General features: G+C 42.4%; 1 protein-coding gene and 1 pseudogene across 2 annotated transcripts in view; one reads left to right on the top strand and one right to left on the bottom strand.

Annotated features, from left to right (window-relative positions):
• The first annotated feature begins 2,218 nt into the window (after window positions 1–2,218).
• DENND2C (DENN domain containing 2C) overlaps window positions 2,219–13,440 on the top strand; it is a 72,706-nt gene continuing 61,484 nt past the window's right edge. For both annotated transcript variants that reach the window (XM_053915820.1, XM_053915819.2), the window contains exon 1: window positions 2,219–2,326. The gene's annotated coding sequence lies outside the window, so the exon portion shown is untranslated. The remainder of the gene's footprint in view (window positions 2,327–13,440) is intronic.
• Window positions 7,080–7,823, bottom strand: LOC139440406 (ferritin heavy chain-like; annotated as a pseudogene).

Here is a 13,440-nt window from a genome sequence, read left to right as displayed (position 1 = left end):
GTTATTGAGGTGGGGAAAAAAATACAAGCAATGACATGTTATTGGGAGAACGTAGGCTTTTGGTTTATAGAATGAAACTTGGTTAAGGCACTTGGCTCATTAAAAAGTTCTTTTGATGGACTATAACTGAAGAGTGGTTTTCTTAGACAAAAATAGAATGGGTGTAAATATAGAAAATCTGTACTTATGGGTTATTATACTTGGTGAAAATTTATCTTACAAAAGGATTCTTAGCTTTCAGGATTTAATTGACAATAAAGTTATAGCCAGTTGTAGTGACACATTTTAAATGACTTTACTTATCAAAATAAGATATAAGGTAACTTTCTAGAAATTGCCTGTTACACAAGCTCAGATGAAATTCCAATTAGCTGGCTATACTTACGCACATACAATTATGTTGCCATCTAGTGGTTGGGCTGATACTTCATTCAAATTATTCAATAAACAATTACTGATCAAATATCAAACGTATCAGGTACTATTCTAGATATCAAAAGTATAAAGAATAAGATTTCATTCCGACTCTTAACTAGTTCACAGTGTGAGGTTATGGGATCAGCGGATGCAAATGTGAAAAAGAGCATTTTGTGAAACATCCCAGAAAGTAATGACGTTTCAAATGGAAAAAAGATAATAGCAAATTCCTGTCTGTTTCCACATTCTGTACAGGTAACCGTAAGCATGGGTGTGATCCCAGAAGCGTGTCTGTACTAGCCCTAGTGAGAGTCCCCTCCCTGGTTTCTGAAGTTGAAGTTCTGTTAGCTGAGTATTTGTAAGTCCTTCAGAGAAGCTCATTTTATTTCACCTTGGCCTTCTTGTTATCAAAATAATACAAACTACTAAAGGAAACATTCCATTCTCAGACTTAAAAAGACATAAAATGGATATATCTCCATTTTACCCATAGAGGGCAGTAGAATACATACATGGTAAGTCGTTTATTACATCTATTGAACCGGTACCAGATTTGATTTCATACTTGGTATATGTACTTACTCTGCCTTATTTTGCCAAATAATCTTACTGAATACAAAGTTCGAACTTTGAAATAAATTTGAATTTTGAAATAAATTTCAAATCCACACTATGCTAGCCCAAAATTTCATCTTAGAGAACAGTTTGGGAAGTTTTCAAAATATGTAAGGACTTGGTGTGTGTAGGGGGGGGCAGTCCGTAAAGATCACTGTTCAAAATTTACTACAAACTATACATTTATTTTCTCGTTTAGTCGTGGTTTTATAACTGTCTCATCATGACTGGTTTTTTTGGTCACAGAAAGTGACTCCTGTTTCATTGTTCACAACTCAGTCTCCCAGCGGTTTGGGATATGCAGCGTTTACTGCTGTGGCTAAATTAGCTTGTGACAGTCATCTGTGATGTGTAACCAAACACCCCTCTTTCTGGCAGTCTTCTATTTTGGTACCTCTACGTGAACAGATGTGGGGAGAGTTTGGTCTGGCGGAGTGGGTGGAATGGGGAGGGACGAGGCGGGTGGGGTGGTTAGCGAGTGCCTGGGGAACAGGCTCAACTCATCCCTGGCTCGCAGCTTTAGTGAAACTGGGCTGCCGCTCGCTGTAGGCACAGCGCCCTACACATACCTGAGCAGGAGCGTGTTGCAGGCGTAGCGCTTCTGCATGGGTGTCACAACAGGGCGTGGGGCCGACCTCAGGCTCTGGGAGAATCAAAGGCACCCCTGCTCTGGGATTTCAAGGCTCGGGTGTTCGGAATGCTATTTGCACCTACGTTTCAAGTTAGCACTACACTGCAATTGCCCGGGAAATGTTTCCCTCTTGAGCTCAACCAAAGAAACGGGGACCCCAGGCCTACTGCGTCCGGTGGCAGGAGACAATTCCATGGTTTCCTTGAGCGGGGTGCCGTTTGGATTCACGGATAGGCGTGAAGTTATGTAAAGTCCAGGTCCGTCGCGGAGGGCCCGTCGGACCCCAGGCAGGGCGAGGACCCTGGTGCTTTTGCTAGAGGCCCCGGCCGGGCGACTGTGGCGACGGTGGCCTGCTGCGGGGGTGCCACTGTCGCGACACCGAGGTCCCGGACTAGGTTCTGGCCGGTGCGCGGACTAGAGCGGGGGTGGTTCCCCTCACTAAGCGTCGGGGCGGTGCCGGGGGCGGGCCCGAGCGTGAGGGGTGGAAACAGCATCCAATAAGAAACTGACTTGGCCGAACCGGGGCGGGGCCTTCGTCCGGGCCTGCAGGGGTGGGACCGAGCCGCCCCTGTGGGGCCGACAAGACCTAGCACCTCGGCGGAGGAACTGACGGGGACCTCGTAGCCCAGCCGCAGCGGCGGCGTCGCGGCCCGCCCGGGGCAGGTAGGAGCGGGGTTGACGCGGGGCGCGATCCGGGGCCGGGGCTTCGGGAGCGGGCTGCGGGGCTGCCGTGAGGGCCAGGCGGGAGCGTGCCGGCGGGGTGTCGGCCCCGGCCCGGCTGTCTCGGCACATCCCGGGCCTCGAGGGACGCGCGGGTGTCCAGTCTCGCGGACGCCCGCCTTGGGGAGCCCCGCCTGTCGCACGCGGCGGTTGTGGCGGAGCCGGAGTGAGAGTTGCCTCGCCGATCTCCTCGGGGGCGCAGGGGCCGTCGACGCGGCGGCGGCCGGGGGCCCTCGGTCCCCCAGGGGGCGAGAGAGGGAGCGCCCGGCGTGTCAGAGGAAACGCGGGGCTTCGGCCAGGATGAGCCAGTTTTACTGTCGACAGGCTGAGATGAGGAACTTTAAAGAACTTTTGGTGTTTGTGTTTTGATTCTTAACAGAATCTGACAAGCACAACGCAGAAAGTCAAGTAGGGTTTTGATTTAAAAATCTGACAATGGAACATCTGAGAGCTTTTGAGTAATTAGGATGGCAGAAGATTAGATGATGAGTCAAGGGCTCGAGTCTTGGCCAGGACCCACGGACAAGCAGTGATACCGCGGTCAAAGTGACTTTTCTGGGCCTCCATCTCCTTAGCTGTAAAATTGGGATGCTCAGGGGTATTTAGAGGGTGGAAGGAGATTAGAGTATTACACAAATATTAAGTATTGTTATTTGATTGTGCACCAGCCTCGTGCACATTAACTAACTGCCAGGCACATAGTAGGAACTCTGTAAACCTTTACCCTAAAACTAGAGATTGACCTAAAGTGTTTTAGGTAAAGTCCTAAGTCTCTGTTTACTGCGAAAGTAAATTCTTTAAGCCCATTTTCCACAAAATCACCATTGTTTGAAGTGTGGTCCACGTTTAACTAATTACTAATGAATTTTTCTAGAACAGCACATGTTATCTGTACGCTGTTACAGAATCGTTTACAATGAAGCAGGCAAATAATCTACTTTGTTTTAGGTATATAGTTGTACTTTAATTTACCTGGTAAAGTAAGCTGGGAGTGTTTCTTCAAATCAAGACTTCCATTTGTTTTTTTAAGACTTAAGTTCTCCAAAACAAAATTAATGTTGCTTTTTCTGTACAGCCTTTATTATAGACATTTGCAGTTTGTAACCAGCAGACTTGTACTGGGGTTACTTTTGGGCGTGTTCTGAATTAGTTTCCCAGGCAGAAACCAGGAAATGTAGTAATTGTGTCTCTTGGCCTTTTATTAATTTTTTTTGTGTTGAACGTGGCAATGGATTTTTTTAATGCAGATATAAAGGAAGAATTTTTTTCTGATGTGACAATAGGTAATTTTCTAAAGCTGGAAATTATATTTACAGATGAGAATTTGAGGTCACTGAATACTGAAATCAAGTTAAATAGAGGAATAAAAGGGAAAGGTCCTAGTGAATATAATTTTGTGTTGCTTTAAACATTTTACATATTTCAAAGGTTCAGCGGGAGATGGATATTTTGAAACTACTTTAAAACCCCAATTTTAAATATGTACTCCACATATAAATGTTGCTGTGATTTATAACTTGTTGATATTGGAAGTCTTAAACCTCACATTTGCAATATTTCCTGAGCACCTGTTATATTCCAAGGCACAGTTTTAGCACTTACATTGTATAGTACTCAGGTATGGGCAGGATATAACTTTTCTACCCTGGAGATTGCACTGTAACCAGTGGGCTAAAATAAGTACCAAGAAAGCTGTTCTTAAAACTGATAACATCCACCAGCATTAATTGGGACCCACTCTGAGCCAGGCAGTGTTCTAAATTCTTTACAGGCATTAGCTTACTGAATCCTCACACGGCACCATGAGGGGTATTATTATTATGAGCTTCTGGCTGAGAGTCAGAGAGGTTGAGTAACTCACCCATATCCAACAGCCTAGGTAGCAGAGCTAGGATTCAAACCAAACATTTGGGCCCCCCCAAAATCCTGATCTTAACCTCTTAACCTCTATATACTGAGATTCAAATTCTCGGAGATACAAATGAAATGAAATGGGTATTTAAAAGAGTTCTGTAAAGAAAGTCTTCAAAAAGAAGGAAAGAGAGAGACACAGGGAGAGAAAAGAAACTGGTATTGCAAGATGTAGATTGAAGGCATGTCCAAGCTACAATTTAATTATGCTTTGTATATAAGAGCATTTTTTTTCCCCTGGTGAATGACATGGGATCCTTTTTGTGTCTAGGTTCTCAGTCACTCAGTCACTACAATTATGGCATTATCTTAATAACATAAGAGATGATTATTTTTCAATAAGTTTAAAATATCTGTTCTTGGACCATGAGTTAAATGTTAGATTGAAGAAATGAAAATGCTTCCCTAACTTCAACAAACTTATAACCAAACATATGAACAAGTCCCTACAATTATAAGGTGAGTAGAGTTGAAACAGAGATACAGGTAGGGTGTAATGGGAACACCGATGAGGGGAAATAATGCTATATATGATAGGGAGGAGGTTAGAGAGAAGATAGCATATTTGAATTTAGCTTTGAAGGATGAGTAGGAGTTTGCGGAGTTGGGGAAGGAACAGAAGACAATAGCTGAAAATCAGGAGTATTACGTGAAAGTATATGGTATGTTTGAGGGATGTGTTGTTGTTCATGGTCCCTAAGGTCGGAGTGTAGAGTGATGAGTGTTGGGCTAAAGGGGACGGTACCCGGAAATGAGCTGGGAAAAGAAGTGGCAGAGCTTGACTGTTCATCGCATTAGGGTCACTGAAAACTGCTAGAAAGTAGATTAAGTGGGGAATCTCAGTGTCTCTCATTTGGAATAGATTTGTCCAGTTTGGCAAAATTTAAAGGTGGTTTTAATGCTTTGAAGTACAGGTTAGCTTGTAAAACAGCATACATTTTAGGTAAATAAAAAGCCATGACTCAGAAAAATAGAAAAAAGAAGTCCGCTGGTGCCATGTGATGAAGAGCTTGTGTATCATGCTAAGGACTTTGGACTTGATTCTAAAAACAATGGAGAGCCAGTGAAGGACTTGAAGTAATTAGGGAAAATAACAAGGTGGTATGGTGTGGAGGCTGGATTGGATGGAAAGAGATAAATTAAGGGCTAGCCTACTGAAATAGATAAGAGGGGATAAGGGCCTAGAGAAGGAAAAGAGTGGAGATGAAGAGGGGAGGACAGCTAATGGACGTGAAGAATTTACAGGGCTTAAAAACTGGTTGCCTTCGAAGGTCAACAGAAAAGTACCCAACCTAGTTTCTAAGTCTGGGAACCTGTGGATAGAGGAACTTGTTTTATTTTTTTAATGTGAGAGGAAGATGACTGTTTCAGCTTTGAGCATGCTGAGTTTGAAGTGTCTGTGGAGCATTCCGGTGGAGATTTCAAGACAGGAAGGGAGGCTGAGACTGGCAATTCAGATTTTGAGTTAGACGGTGGGGGCTAGAATAGATGACATTTCTCAGGGAGTGCATATGGAAGCCAAGGATAAATGATTTACTTCGAATGGAAGGGATTGATTATTTATCTATTATTTATATATTTATGCTAATTTTGTCTTATAAATTATGATTATAAATCAATAAAATGTCTCTTCATGGAAGGTATAACCACTTTTACAAATGAATCCTGTATTTTTTATTTCATTTGAGTATCACTCATTTATTCCAAAAGAGTATTGCCCAAAGTGTTATTGCAGTTTCTCTGTTTAATAAAAAAATAAAATAAAATAAACTTTATAGCAAATTCACAGCCACAGATCAAGAGAGTTGATCTTCCAGTTCTGTTACAGCATCATTTTTCCTCCACTGTGCTTTCTGTTTACCTTGAACCAACGCGCTGAGAGCGCATGGTGGTAGCTCTCAGAAGTCAGAGACAGGGTTTTGTTTTTAAGAAGAAATCTTTGCCTCCCATTAATTTAGATTATCAATAAATGCTTGCTAGTTGATTCATCTTAATGAACAGACTTATTCAATTTTGGCTCCAAATACCTTAGCCATTTCTGAAATTCATTCTCATCTTCAAAGAAGGAAGGTTTGCCACCTCTGGTGCGACTCAAAAGAATGTGTTACGGCTTTGAAGGCGTTTTCAAAAAAGGAGTTTCAAAAATATCTTCCTAATTTGCAGTCTCACTAGAATAAGTGTACGGTCTTCTGAGGCAGGGGCTGGCGAACTTTCTGTGAAGGGCTAGATGGAGAGTATTTTACACTCAGTGGGCCCATACCTGATTCGCCAGAAAAGAGCCGTAGACAGTACTGACATGAATGGTCATGGGTTGTGTTACAATGAAAGTTTACTTGTGGACACTGAAATTTGGATTTCATTCAATCTCCACATGTCACAAAATAATATACTTCCTTGACTATTTTTTTCAATCATTTAAAAATGTAAAAACCTCAGAGGGCGTGCCAAAGCAGGTGGTGGGCCACATCTGGCCTACAGGTAGGCCAGAGCCTGCTGACCCTGTCCTCAGGGGTGTTCTTTGAAGTACTTGAATTTTGTTTTTTAAATCTTCACCTGAGGCCATTTTTTCATTGCTTTTAGATATAGAGTAAGGGAGAGAGAGAAATGTCGATTTGAGAGAGAAGCAATTGGGGGGGGACCAAATTATTTGAAGGAAAGGTACAAATGAAGGACATAAGTGGATGATTTGGTTCAAGTTATAGAAAAGGTAAAGGTAACTCCAATATGCACATACTGCTTTGGTCACCAGGAAGGTCACCATGGCCGTGGGAAGTCAGCCTAGGGCTTAGCTCTCTTTACTGTCTCCCAGAGGGTGCTTGTCAGATATTCTGCCATGCTGGATGCAGGGCTCCCCAACCTGAGCAAGTTGGTTACGTGGTCGCCCTTTCTTTGGTGGATTTCACCTACTCATCCAGTAGTGAGTCTCAGTGAATTCACACAGATGAGGGTCATTTTATTCAGTGGCCAGTTTGTGGAAGTCCAGTAGTGACTGATTCACACTTTTTTCCAAGTGTAATGCATACTCCTTTGCGTTCAGCCCATTCTCCCGGTCATCACGGTCTGGTTTCCTGATATCCTAGCAGGTGTGTCCAACCATTTAGCATCTCTGGGCCACACTGGAAGAAGAGTTGTCTTGGACCACACATTAAATACACAAACACTAACAAAAACTGACAAGCAAAAGAAAAGGTTTTAAGGAAATTTACGATTTTGTGTTGGGCCGCATTCATAGCCATCCTGGGTCACATGTGGCCACCAGGCCATGGGTTGTACACCCCTTAACCTAAAGGAAGATTCGGCCATCTCTTTGGTTCTGCAGCTTCATCAGTTTCTCAACGTGTTCCCTCTCCTTATGAGATTGGAGAAGAAAATATTTGGCAATGATCTTCAAAGCCACATGACCATGATCAAAGTAGTAAGACATGGACGGGTAGACAAAGGAAGCATAGAGCTCCAGGATGATGTGGTGGTTGATGGCAGCCTCCAAGTCCGGGTGGTAGTTCTGGTGCACCTGGCAGGTGGTCGTCATGATGGGTGGCTGAGGACAGGAAGCTTTGTGGTGCTGGAGCAGTGGCAGTGGCCTTGGGGAGGTCCGAGGGTGCTGTGAGGAGGTGGCAGAAGGATGAATCTGGGAGGCTGGCTGGGGTAGGGGTTAAGCGCCGAGTTCTGTTCAAGTACTGTTGAAGCAGGAAACCACGGCGACTCTCTGCAAAGACTGTTGAGAGAGAAGCATTGACTGGTTGCCTCTCCAGAATCAAACCTGCAACCCAGGCATGTGCCCTGACCAGAAATGAACCAGCAACCCTTTGGTTACAGGACGATGCTTCAACAAAGAGTCGCACAGGCCAGGGTTGAAGTACTTGAATTTCTAAGTTTAGGGTTGTTAAACATATTTTATTTATTTATTTTTAGAGAAAGGGAGCAGGGGGAAAGAGAGGAAGAGAAACATTGCTCAGTTGCCTCTCGCATGCTCCCAACCAGGGACTCAGCCCACAACCCAGGCACGTGTCCTGACCAGGAATCAAACTGGCAACCTTTTAGTCCGCAGGCTGGCACTCAATCCACTGAGCCACGGCAGCCAGGGCTCTAAGTTTAGTTTTTAAAAAGTGGTTCTCCAATGTTGTAGCTCCTGTTTCTAAATTCTAGTACTTTCCATAAACACCTGAAAATTTTTCAGTCATTCTCCATTTCTCATATAGAGTAAGTGGAAAATATTTTCCCCACTGATTTGGAACCTGAGATACAGAGAAATATAACTTCTGCAATATCAGAATCAAAAATAGGTTTGAAAATATTTTTCAATATTCAGTACTCCTTACTGAACCAGTAAATCAGTGATTTTTTGCCTCAGTGGAAGTGGGAACATTGAAAGTTGGGCAGACAGGATGAAATCTTTTGTCTTTTTCCTCTCTGACTTGAATAAATAATTTTTATCCTAAGGAAAAGAAAACATGAAGTTTTCTTCCCTTCATAGGCATATAGCAGATTATATTGGAACCAAATGCAAGGTCAGCCGCCTGCCGCTATGGAGCCAATGTTGGATGGCAGGTGCTGATGTAAAGGAAAGTGGTTTGTTTTCAGGTGCTGGCAACTTGGAAGATGGGGGACTCATGTCTCAAAAACCATCTCCACCTCGCAGTGGAAGCAGAAGTTTTCTTAGGAGGGAGAGGGGAGCAGAGCAAAGAGATCAGGGAAGGAGGGTTGAAAAGTTCTCTATGTGCAAACAAGCACAGTCCATTCCAGTAGGGCAGGTGATAGGCTGGTGTATATCATCCTGTAGTCTTCCTGGTTTCCCATGTCATCCCAGTTTCATGTCATCCCAGCTTCATGTCATCCTGGCTCCATGGATGAAGGTCAGCAAATCTCCTGGAGCTGGGATGCCTGAAGGTCAGAGTCTGTATCTTTTGAAGTTAGTTCCTAGGATTCTTATAGAAACATGCCATTCATCTTACAAGCTCCATATTAGTCAGAGTCTGCATTTAGAGAAACAATGTCGAAAGAATGGTGGGGTGGGTTACAGTTTCTCACCATTACAATTTTCCACTGTTACAAATCCCCACATCAATTTGTCCTTCATATCTATGGAAGTTAGAGGTGAGTCAAAACATTTCAGAAAACTAGAAAAATTCAGGACTCAGTTTAGTTCATTTGTGAAAAATAAAATTTTGCAGACAATTCACTGAATTACAATTTAATATTCATAACTGTGTATATAGGTGTTATTGAAACACAATTTCTCCCCTAAAATTACCCTCATTTTTATCAAAGAGACAAATTAAGACCCATTCATTTAATGTATTAACTCCAGTTTCAATTCGGCCTGATTATTTGCATGAAGACAATAAGAATAGCAATTGATCGTATAGGCTCTCTTAAGTCTACTTTGCTGGAATGTTACAAGGAATTTTCAGACTCAACTTTAATTAGCCCCACAGGGTGGAGAAGCCAAGTCACACAGGTGCCATCAGGCTTTGCCTGCGATACGTATAGATTTGGGTAAATTCAAGTTCTTGAGGTCCTCAAAATGTCTTGAGGTTCTTTCCTCTCCATCCTCCAGGAAAACAACCTTAGCTTCTTACCTGGAAAGACTGCCATGAGCCGTATGAATAAACAAGGTACCAGGCCATTTCTCCAAGGGGATTTTATCGACTTTGAAGTCAGTTTTTATTCCTTAAAGCTTTTGCTGACATCCAGAGTCTAGGCATGTCTATTTAGACATGACATTCCAATCAAAGTCTTGGTTAATACATCCACACTTGGATACTGGAAGAAATCAGATTCCTATTGGATCCATGCAAATATACATATTGCCATGAAAATAGTAATACTTATTAAGAGTTTCCAAATTCTGGAGGGATCAAGAAGGGAGAAAAATATAAATCGTTCAATATTGCTACAATTTACCAAGTTCCTCTAAGAAGTCAGGCAATTTTTTTTAAGTTAGGAATATTTTTAACAAAGTCACAAGAACTATAATTATCCTCAGTTTATTCAGTCCTACAATCAATTTTTGTTTATGCTGATTATATGCCAACATTACTATGATCCTAGTGATTGCCCAGGGCCCCCCCAAATCACCATCTATTTCATAGGTATGATCTTAAAATTTATTCTCAGAAATTTATATTTCAGAATAAATCAGAAGATATAACATTTTTGCAAATACACCAGAGTAAAACAATGACTGCCTCTGAATGACAAAAAAAAAACCCTTAAAATGAAGGTTATAGATCAGATTACAATGCAATTGACAAAGGAATTTGCTTTCTTCTTTTTAACAACATTTTAAGATAACAATCAGAATTGCAAATGAAAGTACAGCAGAAATCAATTAATTTGTCCCCATTGTCAATTTTACCTTGGGTTTCTATTGGGAAATAACAATTGGTTTTGGAAAATGAAAGGGAGCTTTGGCATTTTCATTTGTCATTAAAATTATCATTTTGCTTTACCATTTATCTGTGTGACTTTCCTTTTTTTTCTAAGATTGTATTTATTTATTTTTAGAGAGAGTGGAAGGGAAGGAGAAAGAGAGGGAGAGAAACATCAATGTGTGGTTGCCTCTCACAAGTCCCCTACTGGGGACCTGGCCAGCAACCCAGGCATGTGCCCTGACTAGGAATCAAACTGGCAACCCTTTGGTTCACAGGCCGGCACTCAGTCCACTGAGCCACAACAGCCAGGGCTCCTTTTCTTTCTTATTTCTTTTTTATCATTTCCATTTCCTTTATTGAGAATTCTTCCTCTAATGTCCATTCTTCCTGTGTCCCTTTCCTTTGTCCTCTCTCACCTTTTTTCACTTGCTCAATTCCTTCTCTTTTTGCTACTTCCCTCAACACAATCTTTCTTCAACTTGACCAGACCTCTACGACTTATGCAGACCCTCTGCAACTTCCCTTCCTCATAGTTTGTCCTTTTAACTCATCTAGAAATAACCAACCCACTTTCAATTCTATTTCCTTCAAAATATATTGCCATAATTTACACCTTTTATTACCAAAACCATGCATTTTCCCCAACTTAATTAGAATCTTCCATTTTTGTTGGGAAAAAAGTAATTAGCATTCTTTAAGCTGACAAATTTATGAATACATATCAGAATTTTCAGAAACAGTTCCCCTCCCCCATTGGCAAATACACTCGCGTTTTTATTCTTGGTGATTACTGCATTCCTTCAGTGTGCTCAAAAGTGAGTTGTTTCATTATCTAGTGCCCTTGACAATTTTAAGGAGGCTGGAGAAGAGGCAGAGGAGTTATCAGCTTTGGGCTTGTTCCTGAGATCACAGCTCTGGGGACTCGGACTGAAGGAGAATTCAGAGTGTTTAAAAGATGCATTTTTTTCATTTTCTTCCTGAGTTTTATTGTCTGAGAGGGGAGTGAGATCTGTTTTCTTCTGTAAACCATCAATTTAAATCCTTTCTGAGTATAATCCTTATGCTGTAACAACATGAAAGCCTGCAGCACTGAAGGTCTTATCCCATTTACCAGACCTTTGGCAAAACAGTTCGAGATTAAGACCAAGCAGTTCCCGAAGGAAACTGGGACTCAAATCAATGGTGTGGACCAGAAGGAAGAAAGAAACATCCAACCAGAAAAGAATGAAGAAACAAGAACTCGGAAAAATGAGGAGAGGCTTAGGAACCCTTGAAATTTTCCAACATCCGAATTATAAGGGTGCCAGAAGAAGAGGAAGAGCAAGAAATTGAAAACTTATTTTAACAAATAATGAAGGAGAACTTCCCCAATCTGGCAAAGGAAATAGACTTCTGGGAAGTCCAGGAAGCTCAGAGAGTCCCAAAGAAGCTGGACCCAAGGAGGAACTCACCAAGGCACATCATAATTACATTACCCAAAATTAAATGCAAGGACCTACATCCAAGATTACTGTATCCAGCAAAGCTATCATTTAGAATGGAAGGGAAGATAAAGTGCTTCTCAGATAAGGTCAAGTTAAAGAAGTTCATCATCACCAAGCCCTTATTATATGAAATGTTAAAGGGAGTTACCTAAGAAAAAGAAGATCAAAAATAGGAACAGTAAAAATGACAGCAAACTCACAGTTATTAACGACCACACCTAAAACAAAAACAAGAGCAAACTAGGCAAACAACTAGAACAGGAACAGAACCATAGAGATGGAGATCACATGGAGGGTTGTCAATAGGGGAGTGGGAGGGGAAGAGGGGGGGAAAGGTACAGAGAATAAGTAGCATAGATGATAGGTGGAAAATAGACAGGGGGAGGGTAAGAATAGTGTAGGAAATGTAGAAGCCAAAGAACTTATAAGTATGACCCATGGACATGAACTATAGGGGGGAAATGTGGGAGGGAGGGGGTGGGCAGGATGGAGTGGAGTGGGGGGAGGAATGGGACAACTGTAATAGCATAATCAATAAATATATTAAAAAAAAAAAGACCAAGCAGTTCCTTTCAAAGCAGAGACAAAAACAAGATCTAAAGCAAAGGCAAACTTTCAAACAGGTACTCTCAAATGAAATCCTCTAAAAGGAGAGACTGGGAGCTTCCAGTCAAAATAGAGGCACAGGTAGACATGCTTTGCCTCCTTGCACAACCATGAGAAGGATCACAACTAATTTCAAAATGAAAAACACCCAGAACTGCCAGGAATTGAACTGTTCATAAGTCCAACAACCAAGGATTTAAAGATGCTATATTCATCCAGACAGGTATGAGTGGCAGAGCTGAGGAGCCAGGGCAGAGAGGATGCAGTGTGGTGGTGGCTGGTGGAATGGGCGGTCCCACACTCACATGTGGTGGATAAAAATCAGGGGGACACCTTGTGAGCCAGTGATCCCAGCCCCAGGCCAGACCACACAGCCCAGGATTCCAGTGCCAGGAAAAATAAAGCCTCATAATTTCTGTCTGTAAAAGCCAGTGGGGGTTGGGGCAGTGGAAGAAACTACTGGTTTTTCAGGAGAGTCAACCAGGCCAGCAGCTGGAGGGGTGCCAGTTGCATATGGAAGTGGGTGAAGTGACTGGAAACAGGATGAGTGCCAGACAAGCCCCCAGAAGTCACCCAGCAGTGGCAGTCCCCTCTTCGACCCCTCCCTCACACACAGAACCACAAAGCAGTGAAGCAGGCTGCCCACCTTGGCGAATACCCAAGGCTCCGCCCAATACAACTT

The sequence above is a fragment of the Desmodus rotundus genome, chromosome 12 (assembly GCF_022682495.2).
Source record: "Desmodus rotundus isolate HL8 chromosome 12, HLdesRot8A.1, whole genome shotgun sequence".
NCBI lineage: Eukaryota > Metazoa > Chordata > Mammalia > Chiroptera > Phyllostomidae > Desmodus > Desmodus rotundus.
The sequence above is the reverse complement of the archived record's forward strand: the minus strand, read 5'-3'. Positions and strand labels throughout refer to the sequence as shown.